We start from the raw sequence: 24,591 nt of genomic DNA, 5'->3' as shown, positions 1-24,591 counted from the left end.
GGGGGTTGCAATTTTCAGACAGTTTGCACAGGTAAAACACTTTTTACTGATGGAAAACCTTTTACGGGGCAATTTTCAAATTCACTAATGTACCGCGCTGACCCTCTTAACCCAGTACCTACCCTATTGATCCTATAACGAGATGTTAAAATATAAAAATAAGGGGGCAAAGATGTTTTTTTTTTTTATTGGCCCAAGTCCTGGGGTTTTAAGAAAGCATTGCTGGGATATGGCATATATTGCACTCCCTGCTCGTGGGACAGGCTTGCCGAGTGGCTTACTCGCCTTCTGACTCCAACACTGCCAACCGGACGCCAGCTTTGCTCTTTCGTGGCCTTGAGACGCTGCTGCTCTCCGCGGCAGGAGTCGCCGCCGATGCCGCCTCTGCTTGGCCTCTCCTTCTGGGATGCCGCCGACGCCTGATACGGCAGAGAGGCACTGCCGCTGTCTTCCCTGTGGCCCGGAACGTCGCCGACTCCAGCCTGGCTGTTGCTTTTACCCAGAGTCCCCCCCTAGGTGTGCACGCTCGCATCAACTAAATATTTAAAGGGCCCGCGGCGGGGGCACCTCCCGATGATGTCATCTCCTGGCAGCACTATAAAAGGGCTCTTCAGTCTTTGCTCCTGGCCTTTGAAAAGGGGCTGCTAGGGCTTTCAAGGTCCTCCATGTTTCTTGTTCCATATTTCTGGTCCCCTGGTTCCTGGGGTTGCTTTATCTTGTTCCTGAATCCAAGTCCTTGTCTTGCTCCTGGTTCCAAGCCTTCGTCCTGTCTGAGGCTACAGAGTCTTTATTGCTGGTTCAAGTCTTCAAAAGTCCTTCCTAGTCTGAGTCCAAGTTCCGAGTTCCTGAGTTCTTTTCCTGGTCTTCAGAGTTCTTGTTCCAGCTTCCGTCTTGTTCCAAGTCTGTGACGAGTGCCCGCGCCATTATTGGCATGGTCCGCGACTAGCCCACAGGCTGTGTAGGGCGCGCACTGGCGCCGGACTCTCTCATAGCCTTCGTCATGTTTCCAACGTCCTGAGCCTTTGTCTTGTTTCCAAGTCTTCAGAGCCATGTCCAAGCCTTCATCACATCTTGTCTTGAGTCCTCTGCCTTTGTCTGTCCTCACGCTCAAACTGCTTCCAAGCAACAGTCCAAAAGGGCTTTCAAGGGGCTGGCGGGCTACCCCCAGAGACCAGCATTGCATTGTTGGTTCTCAGTTCCTGGTGCATGTTGGATGTCCGAGTGTTCCCATGCCAAGCCAAGTGTTCTAGTTTCCAAACCAAGAGTATTCCTGTTTCAGCTAGCCCATTCCCAGATGCATTCACCCGCCAGCAGCGAGGGCCACAGCCAGCCCCAGGGTTGCGCATATTGCATCAAGGCATTGGGGCTCATGTTCCCGAGTGCCCATCCATGCTTACAACAGCATGCTTTTTCCATTTCTCTCACTGAGTATATTACTGCATGGGGCAGGTGTGCAGACGGCTGTGAGAACTTTCACCCCTCCCTGGGCTGGGAAGGGAGTACAGAGGTGCTGAGATTTTACTTTCATTTTTGTAAAAGGAGCCCCACCATTTTGAGAGAGGAGCAGCACATGCAGAGAGAAACTGGGACATAGCTCAGATGAGGAGCTCAGAGCAGCTACTCTTTCACAGTCTGTTTTCATGCCATTTTTACTGGAAAAAGGACACTGAGGGAAGATATAAACTCATTTAAGATTAAACGGGATGTGTGTACGTGAAATTACAGTGGTTAAATGAAAATTTGAAGACGTTTGCCCAGGTAAGAGACAGGACAGGCTCGTATAAACACATTTTAGCCAAGGCTGCTGAATATTTTCTTGGCATTTGTTAGAAAAAGTGTGAAAAGCTAAAGAATTCTGGAAGTGGTTAGAGGTATCACTTTTGAAAAAAATCATCATGTGGAGCTAAAATCCCTTTTAATTTCCTGGAAGGAATATTGTTCTGAGATATGGTCGTCATCTCCAGTAAAATCCCAGATAAAATAAATGTGCTGTATGAGAAGGCAAGGAAAGAGCCTACCTCCTCTTTAAATAAGTACTCCTGATCTTAAAACTGGGTTGTGTACTAAAAATTGCAGATTAAGTAAACCTGATATTTTAAATTCAGAAAAGGAGGATTTATATGAAAGTGATTTTTTTTTATACAACAGTGAACAGAAATAGAAAACACAGAGAGGGAGAAAATAGTGATCCCTGCCTTTTATACAGCTTCAGTATAAAAGGTTCAAAGGTTTTCTACATTAAACTCTTGCAGGTCTGGAGAAGGAAAAAGCGCAGGATAATTTGCAGTGGCAGGACACAGAGGTCCTCTCACAATCCAAAGCTGCACTTGTATTATCTGTATAGCTTTCAACGTTAAGACCCCAGTGACGACCTTGAATTGAGATAGTTTAAACGTACAGGGGCCGATGTAATAAAGTGCGCTGAAGCTGCCGCAGGTTTGGGCACGCCTCTACATGCATTTGTATGCGTGGTTTTCCATGCAAAGCCCTATACGGGTATGTAATAAGGGTTTTATGCGCGGGGAAAAAGTACGTACAAGCGCACTTACAGACTCGCAGTTTTTCTGCCCGGGTGTATGCTAATGACATGCAAAGGAGGCGATTAGCTATATACAGGCAATGCAAGAAGCCATGCTAGCAGGAAGATCGGGTTGGTGCAGATTTGTTTAATGCGGGTTTTTAGTACCTGGGTCAGGGCAGGAGGTAAGTGAAAGTGCCGGTGTGGAGACCGGTTTTTTTTTTTAATGCTTTTGTGGGTCTTCCAAGCAGCGGACGGAATGGGTAGAGAGAAGGCAGCTTTGCCGACCTGCATTTCATGCTCTCGCCGGTAGTCCGAGTCCGATCATAAAGGGGTTAGATATTACTCTACTCACCTTCACATCAACTTCTGAACCACTAATTTATTCTTTTTTTTTTTTTAAAGGTTTTCGCGCCGAGAATCAATCGCGGGTGTTCACATGCCGATGGGTGTCTGCGCAGTTTACTACATGGGGCCATGAGCTCACATTTCTGCGTGCATATGTCTTGTGTGCATGGATTTTATGCGCATATCTAATTAGCACATGCGGCAGTTATAACGCGCTTCCGCTGGCTTTTGCCACGCGCACCCAAAAAAATCCAAGCAAAAAAATCAGTGCGGATCTCAGCACGGGTCTTATTACATCGGCCCCACAGAGAGGAAATGTTCTTTGTGTTTGAATTAGTGCTTCCAGTACGTGACAAAGCCTCCCTCTTTGTCTTAATAAAAATAGGAATACTTGTTTTTTGAAGCCATAGCTGGTGTTAAGTGACACCAAGCTGGCGAGACAACACTTAGCATACATTTTAGTTTCCCTGACTAGAAAGCTTTGTGTTAGCATAGTTAGGAATCCTGTTTTTCCTTTAAAGTACAGCACAGGAGAAGATCAGCACATTTTGATTAAAAAGTTTCCGAGATAAGAGTCTATTAGTGCCTCTCAGCTAATCAAGCAGCGAACACAAACAGCGCCCCCTATCCTCGAACCCCAGACTCGGTGAGAGGACAAAAAAACCAGTCCACCCTAACACCAGCGCGTCACCCTCAAATTACTCACATAAGGACACTGATTAAATGTACACCGGCACTTTGGCCAACCGAATGTCTAGCTAGACCAACAGCAATTTATAATGTCAGAGAATTTTAAAGAAAAAGAAAGAACACTCACGAACAGAAAAGGCAACAGTGAACATCAAAGAGAGAGAGAAAGGAGGAGATTAAAAAACAAAATCAAATACTCAAATAGTGACAGGAAAAGTAAAAGGAGACAACAGGAGAAAGAGACACAAATAGTGACTTGTACTTACCAGATAAGTCTCCTAGTAATCTTTCCAAAGTATCATTCATCAGCAGGTTCCAGTAACATCTGAAAAAAGATTTCAGAAAGAATCAGCTTCTTTAAACATCTTTTGATGTAAATCTTCATCTGTAATGGACCACTGTTAAAGGAAAGGACTAATAGAGGACTTATCCGATAGTTATTCAGAACCGGTTCGGTTAGTTTCTAGAGCTCAAACAGCTTAATCCCTCTCAATCTCTAAATGCTTCTTTTCTCTTTGTGGTCCAGGCCAGAAATGTGCCTTTGCCAGAGGTGTATGGTTCGTTAACCAAATCATCATTACCCCAGATCTAGGTACTGTACTGAATGCTAGGTGCCCAGCATTAAATAAACCCAGCCATGCTTGGAGCCACACCTCTCTGTCCAGCCTGGATTACATTTTTTTTTTTTTTTTTACTTTTTATTTATCATTTTAAATATAATACACAAGCAATGACTTGCAACAGTAATAACAATTACATGGTAATCTTCACAAATTTTAAGACAGTTGCTAGCAGACCACCATAAAGAAGGGGGGACCGAGAAAGGGAGTAAAAAACTAGAAAGAAAAATCTTCATTATTTAGGAAATATCTTCCAGTGAGAATAAAGTATCCTTCCAATAGATTGCAAGATAGGAAGGAGCCAACCCCAACCTTAATACCCTCCTACCGAATAGAAAACCCCATATTAATCTTGATCAGGAGCTCGAGAATTAATGAAAGATCTAAGCTGAACAGGATCCAGAAAAACAAATTTCTCTGAGGAAAAATTAATGATACATTTATATGGAAATCACAAAAATAACTGAGCCCCCAGATCAAAATCCTCTTCTCGCATATTGAGAGAGGCTTTCCTGGAAGCCTGAGTGGCCGTAGAAAAATCCAGAAAAATTTGAAGCCTGCCACCCATGAAAGAAATGTTCATGGCTTGCAAATGTACTCGAAGAATCCTATGTCAATTTGCCAATGTATATAGATGTCAATAATATAACCTATGTATACGTCAATAATCTCTCGACCCCTGTACATATTACTCCTTTTGTACCTGTACATATTACTCCTTTTGAACCTGTTTTTCACCCACCCACCCTCCCCCCCCGCCCCCTCCCCTTTCTCGACCACCCCTACCCCTCTTTCCACAAGTTTGCTAGTTTTGCTCTGTTTCTGAGCTATGTTTTAAACACTGTTCCTTGTAAAGGCTCTGCCTACATATCTTTGTTTGTAAGTTATCTGTAAACCGGCACGATGTGCAAACGGTTGCCGGTATATAAAATTAAATAAATAAATAAATAAAAATAAAAGTCCCGATCAAAATGTGAAGAAAAAGTCACAATTAAGGTAGTCTGTGTGACATATCTTCTGTTGTAGTCTTGAGAATAGTAGAAATACCCAGAGATTCATCTCCAGAGTTCATAGAGCTAGGACTTTTCAGCTTGGAGAAGAGACGGCTGAGGGGGGGATATGATAGAGGTGTTTAAGATCATGAGAGGTCTAGAACGGGTAAATGTGAATTGGTTATTTCCTCTTTCGGATAATAGAAGGACTAGGAGGCACTTCATGAAATTAGCATGTGGCACATTTAAAACTAATCGGAGAAAGTACTTTTTCACTCAACGCACAATTAAACTCTGGAATTTGTTGCCAGAGGATGTGGTTAGTGCAATTAGTGAAGATGGGTTTAAAAAAGCTTTGGATAAGTTCTTGGAGGGCTTTATGATCAGTAAGGTGATATTTTGCACCCATCTCTAGAATTAAGTTTATTTTCATAAGGTAGGGATGGTGTGATCCCCCTAGAGGGAATGAGGGTGTGTACTGCCTTGGAAATCCTCATCCAGTTCTAATGCAGCATAGGCTGATCTGCTGCATCTAATTCACATGCTTAGGATGTTTCTAGAAAAGCATTAATTTAGCACTGCACTCACATTGAAGGAAATTCGCTGGGTCATCACAGCGAAGCCTAAGACTCTTAACCATGTTCACATCTGCACCCCTTCACCCCCACAGGAATGGTTACCCATACACAGCACTTTAGTGACAAATAAAAGGTCACAGTTTTATTTATGTAACCTGGACACTTGATATTACTTGTCACCCCCAGATTCTAGCTGACAGAATTGTATTATATTATTTAATCTAAGATTCACAAAACATTTTGTGTCCTGTTGTTCATGAGGCCAGTCCCTCATTTGGGCTATAAGCATCATCCAGGGATGTTACAGGTCCTGGGTTCAATTCCAGATGGGGCGAGGCAATCTTCCTGGGCCCCTGACACGGTCAATAATTCTTAAAAATGGCTTATACTCCAGTTGGATGAGGTTCCAAAAGTGCAGCAAGACCCAAAATAAGAGCAAGAAGGAAAAATTTAGCAAGAGGGTTAGGTAGCAATCATGCAAATGTCCATCCATTCAACCAGGGGTACTGGAAAAATATCCGAACAGAGCCTCGGGTAGTGTTCAAAACAATGGTTTACTTTAACTTAAAAATGAGTATCCAGGCCAAAATTGATAGAGTTAAGAGTAGCATACAAATTATTAAATGAATGAAAACCATTGTTTCCTTGTCCATATCAGGTCTTCTTACAAGCCTCCCCTCTCATGTACCACCATCCATATTGAGGATCCCTGCCCCCCCCCTTTAAGAATAGGGTAATTGGAGTTTAGTTCCAGCATGCACTGGTCAAAAGTTAGAAAAATCTCCCCATTCTCAAAATATTAACAAAGTCCAAAAAAAATCAAAACTGTCCTCCAACTCTCAAGTCTTCTGAGTCATTTGGGTTTCTTGGCCAAGGGCCCTAACTTCTCCTTATCCTTGCTGTAGCTGTTAGCTGCAGAGTTGGTTGCTAGTGGGTTACATTTGCTGTCAATTATTACAGTAGCATCAATGCTTCACTTATACTTATCTGTTGTATTAACACTATCAGCCTGCCGGTCCTGTTCCATAAGTTCTCATTTGCAAGTCAGTGTGTCATAATTCAATAGCTTTATTCAAATTTAGGTCTTATTCCTGCAGAAGACAGCAACGAGTGCACTCATTATCTATGCCAAGGATTAGTTTATCCTGAAAGTTAATCATTCAGTGGGTCATACTCACAACTAAAAAATGAAATTTCAGACGTACTTCAATTTGTAACCTATCATTAAAATCCTCTGTTGTACCTGAAGACTGGAAGATGGCCAATGTAACCCTGATCTGAGAAACTATAGACCAGTGATCCTGACTTCAATGACAGGAAAAGTCGTGGAAACTGCTATAAAGAATAAAATCACAAAACATTTAGATAGACATTGTTTAATGGGACACAGCCAGCATGAATTTACCCAAGGGAAGTCTTTCTTCACAAATCTCCTATATTTTTTTGAAGGGTTGAATAAACATGTGGACAAAGGTGAACCAGTAGATGGGTGTATTTAGATTTTCAGAAGGCAATCAACAAAGTCCCGCATGAGAGACTTCTAAGAAAACTAAAAAGTCATGGGATAGGAGGCGATGTCCTTTTGTGGATTGCAAGCTGGTTAAAAGACAGGAAACAGAGAATAGGATTAAATGGTCTGTTTTCACAGTGGAAAAAGGTAAACGGTGGAGTGCCTCAGGGATCTGTACTTGGACCAGTGCTTTTTAATATTTTTATAAATGACCTGGAAAGGGTACGATGAGTGAGGGATCAAATTTGCGGATGACATAAAATTATGAGTTAAAATTATGAGTTAAATCTCAAGTGGATTGTGATAAATTGTAGGAGGACCTTGTGAGACTAGAAGATTGGGCTTCCAAATGGCAGATGAAATTTAATGTGGACAAGTGCAAAGTGATGCATATAGGGAAAAATAACCCTTGCTGTAGTTACTCAATGTTAGGTTCTATCTTAGGAGTTACCACCCAGGAAAGAGATCTAGGCGTCATGGTGGATTATACATTGAAATCGTTGGCTCAGTGTGCTGTGGTGATCAAAAAAGCAAACAGATTGTTAGGAATTATTATGAAGGGAATGGCAAATAAAATGATGGATGTCATAATGTCTCTTTATCACTCCATGGTAAGACCGCATCTTGAATACTGTGTATAATTCTGGTCACCGCATCTCAAAAAACATATACTTGCACTGGAGAAAGTGCAGAGAAGGACGACCAAAATGATAAGAGGCATGAAACGGCTCCCCTATGAGGTAAGGCTAAGGAAGTTAGGGCTGTTCAGTTTGGAGAAGAGATGACTGAGGGGCGATATGATAGTCTACAAAATCATGAAAGGGCTTGAAAATGTTAATGTAAATCGGTTACTTACTCAGATAATAGAAGGACTAGGGGGCACTCCATGAAGTTAGCAAGTAGCTCATTTAAAACAAATAGAAGAAAACTCTTTTTCACTCAGCGCATAGTTAAGCTCTGGAATTCATTGCCAGAGAATGTGGTTACAACAGTTAGTGTAACTGGATTTAATAAAGGTTTGGATAAGTTCCTAGATACAAAATCCATAAATTGCTATTAATTGATAAGCAATAGTAGGTTGAGACTTATTTAATGTTTGTGTTCATGCCAGGTACTTGTGACTGGATTGGCCATTGTTGGAATTGGGATACTGGGCTTGTTGGACCCTTGGTCTGACCCAGTATGGCAATTCTTATTTTCTTAAGTTACATTTTTTGCAGGCCTGAAATAGACTTGCAATGCAACAAGGATGGCTTTTGTAGCCTCTCTCTATAAGGTCAAATTGTGCTTAGAAATATGGCAGCATTCAGTACCCATCAGCGTCCTCAATGAGGTTGTTTCCACTTCGGCTGGCTTCTCATCTAAGCCTGTGGCTATAGAGCAGTCTTCAAATCCTGCCCTGAAATTTTCCCAGTTGCTAAAATCACCACTAACCTTTATGCATTTCAGAGCAGAATGCTGTTAGCAGCTGCTATGATGCTGAGACGCGTTCATGCTTCAGCATCCATAGGAGGGCACATGCAAGTCTAAGCGAATCAGTATCACTGCAAGCCTTGCCTTCTGCACACAGTTTTATTTATTTATTTACACATTTATTTTATACTGCCTATATCAGAAAAACTGTGCTAAGCCGTTTACAACAAAATATACAATACAAAGCAAATAATGTAAAACATTCAATGTATAGGGCATACAACAAAACAAAAATCATGGAAATATCATTATGACTTGTACCCCCATGCCAAAAAAGAACTCTTCTGTCTAGAGTCCTGAAAAGTCCTGAGTATAACAAATGAATCACTTTGCAATGACAAGAAGGATTTAAATGAAGGTCAGAAGACAAGGCTTAGTTTTGATGGTTGTTCTTCTGCAGCAGAACTGGCATGCAATTGAGAAAGTATAATGAAGACTGAGGTTATTGATTTTGTTTCCAAATGGCTATATCTGTATGGGTAGTTAAAAACATCACTGGGCATAATTCATGTCTCACATGAGTACTGCAGAATCAATAAGGCAGTGTACGCAAATTATGAATGATGGAGGTCACTGCAGGATCCAACATGGTGGTTACTTAGTGCTTCTGATTACTGCTGCTCAGGATAGCTCAGGATGGGAGTACTGCTGACATAGCCCCTAGCATTTATATGCTCATCAAATACTAGCCAGATTATTCCCAGAGACATTTAGCAAGATATATTTTTGCTTAATGAATTGTAACACATTGAAACATAGAATATATCGCCATATAAGGACCATAATGCTCTAGTCTACCCAATTTCAATCCTGGGGTAATGCTAAAGACTCCAGTTGATTTCTGAATTTTCCCTCATTTCTTGACAAGTAGGGATCCTCTTAGCTTTCGTCACCTTCATCTCTATGCATCTACCACCCTTTCCGTAAAGATATTTTTAATTTGCTCCTGAGTCTATTCCCCTGGAGCTTCATGACATGACTTCTGGTTCTAGAGTGAAAGATTTGTTTCCTGTTCCTATTATATTTCTTCTGTCTCTCCTCTTCTAGGGTATACATATTTTTAGGTTTTTCTCATATGACTTGTGAAATTGACCCTCCACCATTTTAGCAGCCTTCCTCTGGACCGCCTCCATGCTGTCTGCATGCTTTCAGAGGTATAGCCTCTAGTATTCAAAGTGAGGTCTCATGTTGGTTAATTATCTTCATATGCACCCTAGCACCTCCCAGTACCCTGGTTCCCCAACTCTTCCAAGCTCTCCCTCTCTTCTGGTCTCCCAAGCACTTCCATCCTGGAATATCTCTCCTCCTCTCAGTCTTCTTGGGACCCCCAAGCTCTCCCCTCCCTCTCGTCTGGTCTCCCAAGCACTTCCATCCTGGAATACCTCTCCTCCACTCAGTCTTCTTGGGACTACCCATTGAGCGGTATATAAAACTTTTAAATAAATATTAAATTAACCTGGCTGTATCACCCCGCCCTAACGTGCTAACTCCCAGACCATCAGACTGCTACTTTAGGTAATTTCAAGTTCGATTATTTTAGACACAAAAAGATGAGAGATGAGAATTGGAACTAAAGGAAACCAGAATAAGTTAAAACACATATTTCTATCTATTTTTGTTTTCCTTAAATGCATCTTCATGCATTATCATAATACTGTAATTCTAATCTTGTCTATGGATATAGCAGATCTGGATCTCTGTGATTATTCTTATGAAAATGATCACCAAGTTATATTATTTTGAATTTTGGCTGGTTTTGATCTTGTGTATTGGGATCACTGTCCTAACAGCTGGATCCAGTTTACAACACGCTTAGGCCACTTACCTCAAATCAAGAGAGAACAAACTTTGATTGTGGAAATGAACAATGGTAAAACATGGTCACGTATGCTTGCTGGTTTGTGATGATATTGCAAGTATATGATCACTGAAAGACCAGATGCCCACAGTAACAGATGGGAGTCAATTTAGTGTTAAACACAACCTACTGTGCTTCAAGGCCTATTTCAAACAAACTCATTAGAAGCACCTCACATGGGGGAGGTGCACTCCAAGAGCCTGTGCCAACAGGATAAAAACATCCCAGCAACATGCATTTTCTGCAACCCCCACATCAATGAGACATTGCTGAGGATATATGTCTAATGTGTCCAGTGAGGATATGCAAAAATACATTTCTGATCCTGTATGTTAGAAAAGATATAGGCATTTTGGTTAGGGGAACTGGGATATAAGGAAATCCCATAACTATTGGAAACACTGCTCATGTATATAATTTGTTGTAAATCCACAAGCAAAAACAGAGAAAAAAAAACCTGCACTCAAGAATCAGTCCACACACCAAAGAGAGATGTAGAGAAAGTACACAGTCCTTGTATCTAGAAAACAACCACAATGTAGATTTTATTAGGCATGGCGCCTCCCCCGTGTCGGGGAACTCCACTTCAAAGTGGGTCCCCCGACACGGACCCCATGTTTCGCCGAAAGGCTGCGACGGGAGGGACGATTACACAGTGTGGTCCCAAAACTAAAAAACAAAATATAATTATACAATATCAAGGACTATCACAATACAGGGGAAACCATGAAACAATATCATGGGTACATACCTCAATCAAAATTAGTACGATCGTACAGAGAGCGCAAGCATTGCGTACAGATGCAAACATTTAAAGCCACTGTGAGATGGCGGGAAAAAAGTAATCAATCAGAAACCACCAGCACGGTGGGATCTAACCAATAAGAAACGCGGGGTCTGTGTCAGGGGACCCGCTCTGAAGTATCACTGTTACTAAGAAACAGTGGACTCGCCATGCCTAATAAAATGTACACTATAGTTGTTTTCTAGATACAAGGATATAGCTTTTGTGAATTATTTTTCTACAGTCATCTATTACAGTTCCAATAAGGTATCCCATAAAATGAGGGAAGACTTGATAGAGTAGTTAAGTATTTTTTAGTGAGTTATTTAAGGTTAAGCAGAGTAGGTGCTGAGAGGGACTGATCAAGCTTGGTCAAGAGGCCTGAGAGGTTACAATGCGAGAGCAGCACCTTCACTGCAGCCTCAGCCTGTGATTATATCCAAAGGGCCCCACCACGGAGAATAATAAGCCCATGCTTTTATACATAGTCACCACATAACAATAATCATCAATATTCAGAGTAAACCAGCCTTATTGCAACAAAGAAAAAGCTTAACCCAGTAAACTTACCTGTCCTGGTGCAAGTGCAGAGAGAATCTGAAAAAGAACAAAACAAAGAGAATTCAGAAAAGAATTGTGAACATTTTGGAATAGTCAGGGAGAACTTTCAAACAGCTGTGTGAGTGCATATGGGTGCTGAAAATCTACTCATATTTTATAATCTGTGCATATATGATATACACAGGTTATAAAATATGCATAAATGTATCATGCAACAAATGCACATGAATCAATTTATCCATCTAAGTAGTAGCAAAGCTGCTGCTTAGCCAGATAAGTCTTAAAAGCATTACTTATCCAACTAAGACCGGAAGAGAAGGAGTCGGGTTCGGCACCGGGGCGGACGCCGCGAAGACATCGTGGACAGCGAAAAGGTAAGAACCCTTTTCGCTGCCAATTTCGCACCCAATAGCACCAGCTTTTATGATGGCGCTATTGGGTGTGAAAGCGGGCAGCGATCGCACCCTGTGGTGCGATCGCTGCCGGCTTTCGCAGGCCCGCCCCCCCCCCCCCCCCCCGCTTCGCCTCCCTGCCCCCTGTACCGCGCGATTCAAAGAGCCTGGCAGTATTAGAAAATGCAGGCCTAAGTCAGATTGCCAGATAAGTCTGAAAAATGCTACTTATCCGGATAAGTAGTTGTTTTTGAGACTTGTCCAAGTAACTTACTTCTCTGGATATGTAGCACTTTTCAGATTTCTCCAGCTATCCGTCTCAGTTGGATAGGTAATGCTATTAAGATTTATCCGGCTAAGTAGTAGCTTTCAGACTTATTCAGCTATCTGACTTTGCTACTATTTAGATGGATAAATCAAAATTTGTCCAGATAAGTGCCACTTTCAAGATTGTCTATTCTGTGTTCAGGCTTTCGGATCTATGCTGTTGATTAGTTTTATATTCCATTAGCAAAATAATGGCCAGACACAGTTGCGATGCTTCTTTGCCTAAATTTTATCAAGTGCTAGCTTGGCCACAATAAACTGGCTTTAAATCTGGCAAAAACAGAGGTTAGAGTGATTAACCACTATAATTCAGTAGCAACTCCTCTATGTATTTGTGTTGATGGTGTTGTGATCCAATCTTGTCTCAAGCCCAGAATCTAGAGGTGATTATTGACTCTAAACCATCTGGTATCCCTCAGGTCAGATTGGTAGTTCATGAAGGTTTTTATAACATGAAACTGCTAAGAAATCTTAAGCCACTCCTACTCCCCGGTAATTTTCGCTCTGTGGTTCAGGCACATCTGTTGCCTATGCTGGATTATTGCAATTCTCTCTACATGGGTTTGCCATATACATCCATCAAACTGTTACAAAATGCTGCCGCACGTTTGATCAAGGGCTGTAGTAGAAGTGATCATATCTCCCCTCTGTTGGCTGTGGAGGGTTAAATATAAGGTAGCCATGTTGACCCACAAACTAATGACCATGGACTCAATACCTTGGATGAACACAATGTTGCATATGCATAATCCTATAAAATCCATGAGATCATCTTAGATATTATTATTTGATATTCCCTCAGTGAAACAAGCTACGCTATCTGTAACATGCAAATGTACCCTTTCTATCGCTGCACCATCCTTTTCAAATACTCTGCCTAAGGAGCATAGGGTGATTGAGTGTCCTAAACAATTTAAGGCCTTTTAAAAAATGTATTTATTTAAACAGGTTTGTGCTTGATGTAATTTAAGCATGCCCCACCAATTTTAGATATTTTATTAAGACTTTATTTAAGAATATTAGTTCTGATTTGAATTTTTTATTTCATTTTATTATTTTAGTTTGTATCTTGCTTGTTTGATTAGATATATTTACTTTTTTTTACACTTTTTTTACTCTCTTTTTTATTTACACTTTTATTAATTTCACATGAAATACAGGAAAAGCATATTTGCCGAATATTTATACAGGAAAATTATAAAAACAATAATCATGCAAAAGCCCACATTAATCTAGGGGGACAATTAAAAGAAAAAAAACATTGCCGGGAAATCCCTTTCCCCTATTTCAATCTGGATTAGTCTTATCTAATAAAAAAAAATCTCTCCAGATCTGCAGGATCTAAGAATATAAACTTGTTTCCTTGAAAGCAAATAACACACTTATATGGAAATTTCAAATAGAAGGATGCTCCTAGATCTAACACCCTGGTCTTCAATAAAAGAAATTGCTTCCTTCTTGATTGAGTTTCCCTAGAGACATCTGGAAAGATCTGAATCTTATGTCCACAGAACATAATTTCCTCGTGCTTAAAATATTGCTGAAAAAAAACACATCTTTATCTGAATCTAACACAAAAGTATCAACAAAGGAAGCTCTTATATTAATATCACTCGATTAACATTTTTTTTTACTTTTTGATGCATATTGACTCTATTATTTTAATAATGTTTTTTATTGTATATATTCACCTTGTGAGCCGCTGCGGGCTTTGGTAACAGCAGCATATAAATGCAAATAAATAAATGTATCCAGCAAAGTGCCTACTTAGCTGGATAAACTGGAATTATTCGGATAAGTCACACACAACTGCTATTTTTTTTTTTTTATTTTATATTTATGCAATTTTTACAATAATTCAAGAACTTAAATCTTGTACAGAAAAAAGGATAACCGTACAATTATACAAACTGTATCAAAATACAATTTTTTCATAACTAAACCATATCCCACAAAAATTCTTTTTACGGTTCCTCTTGAGATCCACAAAATGGAGGGGGAGGATCATCCAAACTCAAGGTAAATATAATTAACTAAGTAAATATTACCAGATGATACAGTGCTAGTACATTTTAAGGAGGACTTAGAGCCTCTTCATGAGGTGTTTCAGCTGTTACCAGGGACTTTCCAACTAGGAATTGGGTTAACTGGGGTGGATCAAAAAAAACATATGTATTTTGTGAGTGTTTTACCACGCACTTGCAAGGGTATTTTAGGAAATATCTTGCCCCAATTAACAAAACCTGCGGTCTCAGGAGTAGAAAAGCCTTTCTTCTCCTTTGTGTTTCACGAGAAAGATCAGGGAAGGCTCTGACCATAAGCCCCAAAAATCTTACATTTCTATGTTTAATACTTAATTTCAGAATCTTTTCCCTGTCTATCTCTGAGGAAAAAGTCACAATTAAGGTTGCAGGAACAGCCATCTCCGTATCTGATGTTTCTAGGAGTGCAGTTATATTCAAAGGTTGATCGACAATAGGTGCCATGTTTTCAACTTCTCCTTCTGGAATTGCTGCATCTTTTTTTAGCAAATAAAATATCTTTATAACCGATGGTACTTGGTCCTCTGGAATTTTCAGTATTTCCATCATATATTTATTTAAAACTTCCTTAGGTGATCTCATAGGTAATTGAGGAAAGTTTATGTATCTTAAATTCCGGCTCTTTGCATAATTTTCCAAATTTTCTATCTTTGAAACAATAATCTTATTGTCTCTCATCAACATTGATTGTGTTTGTTGAATTATTTTTATCTCAGTTTGAATAGTTGCAGTTTGTTGGTCCCACTCCACATTTGCCTTTTCAAGCACTTCCAGTTTCTTTTCATGCCCTTTTATCTGTTCTGTTACCGGCACAAGTTGTTGTAAAACATTTGTTCTCATCTCATTTATGGCTTCCCACAAAGTCTCAAAAGAAAACACATGCGGTCTTACCAAAGATGGTATCTCTATTGCGGGAATAGTAGCAGTCGCAGCTGTAACTTCTCCTCTCGTGGCGTCATTTTCCTCACCGACTTGCCCCTGCACTTCTATGGGGCTGGAAGCTGCCGCTGGGGCTTCTCCCGGCCTCGCTGGAGAAATTCCCTGCACACTTAGGTTGGAAATTCCTTCCCCAGGGTAGAATGCCTCTCTCCCGGCAGCTGGATTAATCGGTGGAATCCTCTCACCGGGACTCAAAGGTGAAAGTGAGCCTGGCAGAGAGGGGAGCTCAACTTCCCCTCCCCCACTCTGCAACAGCAGGTCTCCCGGTTCTCTGGCACTGCGTGTGACATGGGCATCCATCGGGCCGGTCGGAGCGCTCACCAATGGCTCTGCGGGGTAAGAAGCCCTTGGTTTACGCTTCCTCCCCATTTTAGAGAAATAAGATCGCAGGAAAATATTTCTATTTGAAATACACGACGACGCTCAGCACACACACACTCATCCGGTAGCCATCTTGGATCCGCCCCCTTTTTCACAACTGCTATTTTTATATCTAACTTTAAAAATATGTGTGTGGAAATTTTGCCTGTGAAACTGACAAACATTTACCTCCTGTAAGTTGGGTTTTGCACATGTACAGCAGGAGCTTTTCTAACATGCACACAGCAATGAAATTACCAGTTGTACCAATTAGTCTACCAGTTCACCCAGTCTATCTGCAGGACATCGAGACCCTCCTGGCTCTTCAGCCTCAACTCCCCCTATTTCACCCTGAGCCCCAACCCAGTCAGTATTCAACTTTTCCTATCACTTCCTCCAGATATAGGGCAGGTGTTAATATATGCGAGTAAGCTGCCAAATCTTCATGTGAAAATTGCTTATAAAATAGCAATTTGCATGCAGAAATGCTGGCCCTGCCCGGTCCCTTTTTTTACACACGCAAATTTATTTGCGGATCCGCACTTACATGTGCATTGAGATTCATAAAATAGAATATTCATGAGTATATGCTACTTACTCGTGTATATGTTGATTTTTACACGCGCAAGTTTTGAAAATTTACGTTTCATTGTTCTGAAGGGTCATACAGACCAAACAGCAGAGTTGCTTACCTGTAACAGATGTTCTCCAAAGACAGCAGGATGTTAGTCCTCACACATGGTGATGGAGCCCTGACATGGAAAACTTATGTCATAGAACTTTGACTTGTTACATTGGGCATGCCTGGCATGCCCTATACCCACACGTCCATAGGAGGTCCCTCTTGAGTTGTTAGTTTGGATCAGAACAACTTTGTTGGATAGCCGATTTCTGAAAGCCCATAGCATGTACTGGATTGCCTGAAACTCCAGGAAGTTGATTTGACATCAGATTTCCTGGGAAAACCAGCGACCCTGGGTGCAGAGCCCATCTACATGAGCTCCCCAACCCAGAATGGATGCATCCATTGTTACAACAATTTGGGTAGGAGGACTTTGAAAAGAAATCCCCTGTTCCAGATTTGAAAGAAACTGCCACCAGGACAAAGAGTCCTGGAGGGGTGAGGTGACTCAGATGCAATGCTGGAGATTCTGCATGGCCTGGTGCCACTGGGACCTCTGGGTCCATTGGGCTTTGCGCATGTATAAGCATGCCAAGGGAGTGACATGGATGGTGGTGGCCATATGGCTCAACATGTGCCAGGCTTACACCTGCTGACTCTGCTAAATCTCTGACACGATGGTCATTAAAGCGAAGGCCCTTTGATGAGGCAGGAAGACCTTTGCTTGAACCATGTCTAGCAGTGCTCCTACGAAGTAACGGGCTGAGATGGGATTTTGGGTAGTTGATGAGGAACCCTAGTGACTCCGATACCCAGATGGTCAAATGCATGGATCTGATGGCCCCTGTCTGAGATGTGTTCTTGACCATTCAATCATCCAGATAAGGAAAACCATGCACCCCCAGGCTGTGGAGGTGCACTGCCACTATGGCCAGGTATTTTGTGAAGACCTATGGGGGCTGATGCTAGCCCAAACATCAACACCTGATACTGGAAAGTGCTGTTTTACCACCACAAATCAGAGATATTTCCGGTGTCTTGGGAAGATCTCAATGTGAGTATATGCATCCTTCAGATAGAGGGAGAATAGCCAGTCCCTTTTTGTAAAAGGGTGATCAAGGTGCCCAGGGAAACCATCTTGAACTTTTCCTTTTTGACAAATCTTTTCAAGGCCCTTAGGTCTACGATGAGATGGAGTCGTCCTGTTTTCTTTGGAATCAGAAAGTACCTGGAGTAAAATGCCTGCACTCTTTGTCTTGGTGGAACGGGCTTGACTGCTCTGGCCATTAAGAGGGAAGAAAGCTCCATTAGAAGCACCTCCTGATATACTATTGGCCATCAAAATGGGCTTGGAGGGCAATTTGTCAAGATATCCAATAAGTTCAATCAGTTACTTTGATGGACAATGGAAAGAACCCACTGGTCTGAGGTTATACTGGGCCAATGGTTTCTAAAAAACCGCATCCTTCCCCTGACCAGCGGATCCATTGTCCTGGGTATGGACAACTAGACTACACTCCCTATGACCCAGTCAAAACCCTGTCTCTGGAGTTGACTGAGATACTTGCTGAGGCTTAGCCTTCATCCAGACATGCAGGCACCAGCAGAACTGGGCAGGGGGATTGCAAGCCTCGGCATCTCAGCTAGCCTGAATAGAGCTTCCTCCTCCAAGGAACCAGCAATGACCATTGTATCGGTAGGGGAGGCTGAGGTGCCCCTATGGAAACCAGTGCTGGCCCAGGAATTGATGACAGCTGGGTCAGTAATGCACTGAGCAACATATTGAGCTGCCCACATCGCTAGCTCAACCATCAGTTAGACTAGCCTCTCAAGCTCCTCCTTGAACATTGACAATGCCAACACTGACTGGGAAGAAGGAGAGTTGGCCAGATCCTCTCTGGACCTGAAAGGCGGATTGATGACTGGCATCAGGATTGGTGGAGACCATCACGAACCACCAGCACCAATGAAGAACTGGCGCTCCTTATCACAGGGTCACTTTGGGGGTATCACAGCATGAGCTGGTACATCCCCATGCCTGGCATGTGCATTGATGGGGACCGATGCCAATGCTTCTTCAGCTTCCCTCGATGCTCGGCACAGTTATTTCCCAGAGCCGAGGCTGATGACAAGGAACCTGACATCCTCAGCCTACAGGAGCCCAACATTGGTCAGTCTCCAGCACCTCTATCTACCAATGGCACCGACAAAACAGATGGTCCCACCTATGTCGATGGCCCGGTGTCCATTGATGAGGCTCTGAAGTCCTTTGATGCCAATGGCTCAGTTTTCTCTGACCCGAAGAGTTGTTCATCTTATCAAGCTGAAGACGACAGCCCTTCGTGGTCATCTGTGCACATTTGCAGCAACTCCGGATGTCATGCAATGCCCCCAGGCATAGGACACATACCTCATGGGGGTCCGTGATGCACCTGGTTCTTGGGCACTGAGGGCATTACAGGAAACCAGACACAGCTATGACGGGGCAAAATAAATGGGAAGCAATATCAAAATCAATGGTGGTGGGTGTTGATGCCCAGCAGGCACCGAAGCACTGCCTGTTACTTCATAGGAGCACTGCTAGACATGGTTCAAGCAAAGGACTTCCTGTACTGCTGCCTCAGGGGAATCAACTATGAAAGGAAACTTACCAATAAACAAGAAAAAACCCTGACTAGGAACGCTACTGGAATGGACCGAGAGGGATCTGGTATGGAACGTAGATGGAAAAAAAATCGCAAAAAAAGTGAAACAGCAGTTTTCCAAAATAGGCCAAAAAGAGCTCACCAACCGTGATGCTGCAGGTCCGCAGAAATTGAGACTGAAGAGGGACCCCGCATGGTACAGGGCATGCTGGGCATGTCCAGTGTGGCAAGTCAAAGCTCTAGAAATTTTGACATAAGTTTTCTGTGTTGGGGCTCCATGTGATGATGTCACCTTGTGTGAGGACAACCACCCTGCTTGTCCTCTGATAGTGTGACAATTGTAGAATCCTGAAGAAATAGAAAGGGAGAGGGTTGGAGAGAAGAAACCCACCCCAAGCTCCAACTGCACTGATTCAGTAAAAGTTGCAGGAGAGGAGGCAATTCAGTAAAAAAAAAAAAAAAAATTCAAATTAGGGTCCGCGGTAAAAAGAGGCGCTAGAGACACTAGCCGACGCTCAATTTTGCCGGCGTTGGTTCTCAAACCTGTTCGGAAACCAGATGCTGACAAAATTGAGCGTCCGGTTTTCAACCCGCGGGCCGATTTAAACATTTTTTTAAAAATTTTAAATTATTTTTAACTTTTGGGACCTCTGACTTAATATCGCCATGATATTAAGTCGGAGGGTGCCGGTGCCGGCAGAAATTAACACCTAACTTTGGGCTGCACATTTTACTTACTGAATAGCGCAGGAATAACTAATAGGGCCATCAACATGCATTTGCATGTTGCGGGCGCTATTAGTTTCGGGGGGGTTGGATGCGCGTATTCGACGCGCTATTACCCCTTACTGAATAAGGGGTAAAACTAGCACGTCCAAACGCAGGTTAACAGTGCGTACTGTACTGTATCGGCCTGAAGCTAATGTAAGTTATTTACCTGAGCAAAGATAATCTGTGAAAGATAAACTATCATTATCAAATGTTTTCTTTTTTTGCTAGAGGCGAAATATTTGTGCTAATAGAAAGCTTGCTTACCTGTTGTTTTTGAAAAGCATTACCTGTAAAAAGAAAAAAGCTATAGCTATTGGAAAACAAGTGTCTGAAATTACTGAATTGTATCCATAATGCCTGATAAACTGAAAATGTTATTATTCTGTTATGGCTGCAATAATCTTTTAAATCCTAAAGGAAGGAAGAGAGAGTTCAATAAAAGTTTGGTTATTGATCTCCTTATCTGTTTCTTACAATTGTTTAACAAAGAACTGATTCTCCGACTTACTGGTGTAAAATACCTTTTTAACATTTTTCCATCTTAGGCCTCTCCTCCCAATCTCCAGGAGAGACCATGGCAGGCTGCGTCTTCCTCAGATTTCTCAGGAACCCTGTCGAGGGGTAGGACTGGGGGGGGGGTTGCAGTAGGGGCAGAGCATTAGGTACTTCCATCCAAATGAGACGCCACTGTGCTGCCACGTACTACACAGCAGCGGGAGGGACCCGGGAAGGTTGCGCCAGCGCTAGCCCCATCCTAGCAATTTGCACATGAGATACAGGAAAGTCAGGACAGTGGAGCCGAATAGCACATTCAAGTATTCTGGGTGAGAAAGGGAAGAGGAAGGTGAGATGCAGAGCAGGTAAGGTCCAGTGAGGGGGTTTTTGCCTCTTGTGTAAAGCTGCTCACTCAGTGATGTGAGTTTCCAATTTTTTTTTTTTTTATCAGGGGCTCTCACAAGCTTGTCTCCACTCTGTGAGAGTAGACCCTCCTTATTTTCATAAAATAATTTCACAAGAAACTCCTGAGATCCCCCCAGAAGCCCTATCACATCCCTGTGCCCATACCTACCTCTTTTCTGACCAAATCTGCTTCTAGCTTTTCACTGCTCCCTAAAATGTTTGTAAGTGTATTCTAACATGCTTTAATGGTAAACTCTGATATTTTCTCCTTTCTCTCGCCAGCTCTTCCTCTTAGGAGTTAGCAGATGTTGGCGTGACTGTTTATGCAAGCACAGCTCCTGAGGTTTCTGCTCTCTCTACAGGCTCTGGCTTTCCTACGTGATGTAAGTGCTCTAATTCTGTCTGTCAGACTTGTGAGCACGCCGCAGTCTCTTCTTTGGTGCTTGTCCTCTTCGTGGCTGTCAGACCTGCATTGTCGCATCCTGCCAAGCGACATCTCAATGCGTTTCCATGGCAAAGGATGGAGGAGGAGTTACAGGTGAATAGTCTGGGCTCTTCTCCCATGTGCTTTGAGCAATTTAACGTTTCCTTTACTACCCCTACAAGACAAAGCACAAGTCCCAGGGCAGAAACACTCAGGTGCCAAATCGATCCCCCTCCCCTACTCCTGTTTGTGCAGCAGTCCAGTGCATCAGATGGTATCAGCCTGCTGCTGCAGGGATAACCTCTATCTCTTGGCCTCAGGTTCAAATCCCAGCCAGGTGATGAGTGACCAAATGTTGTTACTGTCTGATTGCTCTTTGGCACCCGTTTCAGTCCCCAGATGATAATCCACATCACAAAACCCCTTCTCCCTATCTGCGCCCCTCAGCACCATACTTGGCTGTCTGCACATAAAACCGATCCCTCCCCTCACCCCTGAAGCTGCACTGCAGGGTCCTGCTTTGAAATATAAGTAGGGGGGAGTACAGTAGTAGCCTGGTGGGCCCTGAACCAGGGAAGCCAGGGTTCAATTCCCACTAAGGGATTACTAAAGACAAATTACCTCTCCCTCCAGCAAAAAAAAAAAAAAAAAAAAAATGCGGTGAAATACAAGGAGGGTTTTGAATTCCAGTGCTTTACAAATTTCAAATAGAGAGATTTGTTTTTCAGGCGAATGTGGCAGAACTAAAAATATGTGTTTATCAGTGTTTTCACAGCATTAATTAAAATTTGTAGCACTTTTTAAGGTGGATTCGGTTTTAATAAGGCCTTCATTGATCTACCCGAATAGGTAGTTAAGGGGACACCTCAGAGTTCAGTTGTGATTTGGACATTAACCATCCCCAAGTTCTACAAAGGGGAAGGATGAATAATTGAGAATTTACATATTTAGAAAGTAAGGTTTAAGGAGCATGAAGTGTATATCTTAAGGGTGCAGGAGACACCAATTCTGATTCCAATTCCATATAAAGCCAATCCCCAAGGTGACGTAAGTTAATCGCATGATTGTACGCGCTAATATCTGGTAATCCAAAACCTCCTTTATTGAAAGGTTTCATTACACAACTAGATCTGTAAATAGTACACTAAGAACAGTACTGTTATAAACAGATTGGAAATAAGAAAAAATGCAGGACAACAATTCAGTGATCAGGTATTACTGCACATGTATCTAAAAATAGTGTACAAAAGCTTTTAAAAACTACATAGGCCTCTGCTTCATATGTCAGATCAGAGACGTTCACATCTAAAACTGGTCCTACATTGTCTCAATAGCTCAGGTACAGTAGATTTGGATAGTACTTACATAGCTCCACTAAAAGCTATCACAGCCTGACAAGCGCACAATTTAACTCAAGAGACAAATCTGCTGTATCAAAACAACACTAACTCCCAAGCCCCAAACAGCACCAACCCTATCCAGAAAAAAAGCAGCATTGCAAATATTTCAACAGGACTTAGAAGACCAATACACCTCCTATTAAAAACAGAAATAAGGAATCCTACACAGAAACTATGCACTAAGAGAATCCCTTATCTTGATCACACATACAGAACACAGAAAGACCAACAAACAAGAAAATCAAGAAAAATAAAACATCAATCATAGTAAAAATCATTAAATAAAAATTATAAATATTTCAAAACAGCTAATGAAGAGAACATTCAATCATTAAAATCTCATGAAAATATTTATAAATTTCCCAAAACACCAATAAAATATTTCAAAACAGCAGACATATGAGAACATAAGAAAATGCCATACTGGGTTAGACCAAGGGTCCATCAAGCCCAGCATCCTGTTTCCAACAGTGGCCAATCCAGGCCATAAGAACCTGGCAAGTACCCAAAAACTAAGTCTATTCCATGTTACCATTGCTAATGGCAGTGGCTATTCTCTAAGTGAACTTAATAGCAGGTAATGGACTTCTCCTCCAAGAACTTATCCAATCCTTTTTTAAACACAGCTATACTAACTGCATGAACCACATCCTCTGGCAACAAATTCCAGAGTTTAATTGTGCGTTGAGTGAAAAAGAACTTTCTCTGATTAGTTTTAAATGTGCCCCATGCTAACTTCATGGAGTGCCCCCTAGTCTTTCTACGATCCGAAAGAGTAAATAACCGATTCACATCTACCCGTTCTAGACCTCTCATGATTTTAAACATATCTATCATATCCCCCCTCAGTCGTCTCTTCTCCAAGCTGAAAAGTCCTAACCTCTTTAGTCTTTCCTCATAGGGGAGTTGATCCATTCCCCTTATCATTTTGGTAGCCCTTCTCTGTACCTTCTCCATCGCAATTATATCTTTTTTGAGATGCGGCGACCAGAATTGTACACAGTATTCAAGGTGCGGTCTCACCATGGAGTGATACAGAGGCACTATGACATTTTCCATTTTATTCACCATTCACTTTCTAATAATTCCCAACATTCTGAAATAACATATGAAATAACATCCAATAATGAAACTAATAAGGATTTAAAAATCTGGTGCTCTCCATATCTGGGATTTTTTTTGTATTATTTCCAGTCACCCTGAGATTATCATGGATTGGGAGAAGGGACTACACAAACTTTATCCTCGCTCTCACACACACACATGCTCTCTCACTCTCACTCTCTCTCTCACACACACACACACACACACACACAGCCTCCCTTCTCTCTCTCATACATACCCCCTTCTCTCATACACAGAATCTCATACATACACTATCTCTCTCACATACATATACACACAGGCTCTGTCTCGCACATATAACCTCTCTCTTCCTCACGCACACACACACACAGGCTCTCTGGCTCTCATAAACACACACATACACGTGCACGTACTCTCTGGCTCTCATATGCATACACGCAAACACAGGCTCTCTGCTTCTCATACATCCATCCCCAGCTGTCCTCCTAATCAGCCCCCAGAGGTCTTGTTCCCCAGCCACATCTCCCCACCACTCTTGGTCTCAAGCATCCTATCCCAACTCAGCCCCCCACTCCCCATCATTCTTGGTCCCAGACCCCTCTCCCCTCTCAGACTCCCAACTCCCCGGTACTATTGGTCTCAAGCTACCCTCCCTCTCAGAGTCTCTCTTCCCAGCAGTCTTGTTCCCCAGCTCCCCACTTCCCAGCAGTCTTGGTCCAAAGCCCCATCTCCCCTCTCAGACCTCCCAACT

General features: G+C 42.2%; 1 long non-coding RNA gene across 1 annotated transcript in view; it reads right to left on the bottom strand.

Annotated features, from left to right (window-relative positions):
- LOC115074784 overlaps positions 1–24,591 on the bottom strand; it is a 90,505-nt gene that overhangs the window by 46,646 nt on the left and 19,268 nt on the right. Inside the window, exons 2-3 of the long non-coding RNA XR_003852342.1 lie at positions 11,942–11,968; positions 3,823–3,881 (exon numbers count right to left, since the gene is read on the bottom strand). This is a non-coding gene — a long non-coding RNA (uncharacterized LOC115074784). The remainder of the gene's footprint in view (positions 1–3,822; positions 3,882–11,941; positions 11,969–24,591) is intronic.

This window comes from Rhinatrema bivittatum, chromosome 13, assembly GCF_901001135.1.
Source record: "Rhinatrema bivittatum chromosome 13, aRhiBiv1.1, whole genome shotgun sequence".
Classification (NCBI taxonomy): domain Eukaryota; kingdom Metazoa; phylum Chordata; class Amphibia; order Gymnophiona; family Rhinatrematidae; genus Rhinatrema; species Rhinatrema bivittatum.
This window is presented reverse-complemented; position numbering and strand designations above follow the sequence as displayed.